Source organism: Rhizomucor pusillus (genome assembly GCF_041956525.1).
Source record: "Rhizomucor pusillus strain CBS 183.67 unplaced genomic scaffold VTP01scaffold_43, whole genome shotgun sequence".
In the NCBI taxonomy this organism is placed as follows: Eukaryota; Fungi; Mucoromycota; class Mucoromycetes; order Mucorales; family Lichtheimiaceae; genus Rhizomucor; species Rhizomucor pusillus.
The window spans coordinates 1-1,587 of record NW_027192184.1 but is presented as its reverse complement, the minus strand read 5'-3'; the positions used below and the strand labels follow the sequence as shown (position 1 = coordinate 1,587).

At 21.5% G+C, this 1,587-nt stretch overlaps 1 non-coding gene across 1 annotated transcript, besides 2 other annotated features; it reads right to left on the bottom strand.

Annotated features, from left to right (window-relative positions):
* Positions 1 to 339: 339 nt before the first annotated feature.
* VTP01DRAFT_t112 lies at positions 340 to 411 on the bottom strand. The gene has a single exon. It is a non-coding gene; the product is annotated as a tRNA-Arg (tRNA).
* Positions 412 to 745: 334 nt separating this feature from the next.
* Positions 746 to 751: a sequence feature (Short protein (VTP01DRAFT_8092, KAL1925851.1) was converted to a misc_feature.).
* A 59-nt stretch (positions 752 to 810) lies between these two features.
* Positions 811 to 825: a sequence feature (Short protein (VTP01DRAFT_8092, KAL1925851.1) was converted to a misc_feature.).
* The last annotated feature ends 762 nt before the right edge of the window (positions 826 to 1,587 follow it).

Here is a 1,587-nt window from a genome sequence, read left to right as displayed (position 1 = left end):
ATATAAAGATATTAATGAATTTGTTAGAAAATATAAATTTTTATTACCCGTAGATAATAATAACAATGTAATAGATATTAATGAATATAAAAACAGATTATTAAATATAGATTATAACGCTGTTAATGGATTTAAAGGAAATATAGTACATAATTATACAAAAAAGATAATAGATTTTCAATTAAAAAGTTATTATTATATTATGTATAATAGAAATAAATTAACTAATAATTCTATAAAATTCATCAATAACGTTATAAACAGAATTCCAAAATAAGTTTATAGATAATACCATAATATTCATCATAGGGTTGATTACGCTTTACTCAGAACATAAATTAAAGATGATAGGAATTGAACCTATATTTATGGTTTAGGAGACCATTGTTCTACCATTTGAACTACACCTTTATTTTATTTTTATATAAGTAACATATAAATATTATTTAAAAGTTTATATGTTAAATTTTAATATACATCATTGTATATTTTATGAAGTTGTTAAATGAGTAATGGTTATGATGAAAAAATCATGTTTTATTAGCGATTGCCCTCTTATCCCTTCGATTTCCTTTGATTGTACTATTAATAATACATTTATTAATAATACAAGTAAAAGATTTAATAGTACTTCTAATAATGTTAAAGTAATTGTTAAATCAAATAAATTACCTAACATTGCTAAAATGGCTAGAAGCTTAGCTGATAATGAATTAAAAAATTTAAAATACGATTTAGCTACTGAATGTTGGTATATTTATGAAAATGATATTTGGAATAGAATTCCTACTAATTTAGCATTACAAAAAGTATGGAATGTTTTAGAAAATAAACCTGAAACTTGTGATAAACTAACTCCTGAATATAATAAACAAGTATTAGCAGCATTAGTTATGTGTTCAGGAACATTTATTAGTTCCAGGCAATAAGGAATTAATTCCATTTAATAATGGTATTTATAATATCAAAACTAAAAAATTATTACCTTATGATAAGGATCATAGTTTAACATATAAATTATGTATTGATTATGATTCAAATGCAAAAATGCATGAGGATATGGTAGATTATCTTGTACATTTATCTAGTAATAATATTAATAATTTAAAAATTATTAGAAATTTTTTATATTTAATTTTAACAAGAAATAATAAATATCATTATGCATTATATTTATATGGTACAGGAGGATCAGGAAAATCTGTATTTGAATCTATTATTCAAGCTCTTGTAGGTAAATATGTAAAATCTATGAAAATGGAAGATATTAAAGATAAACATGCAAAAATTGATTTAATTGATGCAGCTGTTGCATTATTTCCTGATATAAAATCATATAAAGGTGATGTAACAGATTTAAAAAATCTTATTTCTGGAGATTTAATGAATGGTAGAGAATTATATAAAAATAAGGTAAACTTTAAACCAAATTGTATTGTCGTTATGACAAGTAATTCTTTATGGCAACCTAAAGATAGTACAACAGGAATTCATAGAAGATTTATTTATGTTTCTATTGATAAAATTCCTAAAAATAGAAATATTAATTTATTAAATATTGATGATGGTAAATTATCAGGATTATTA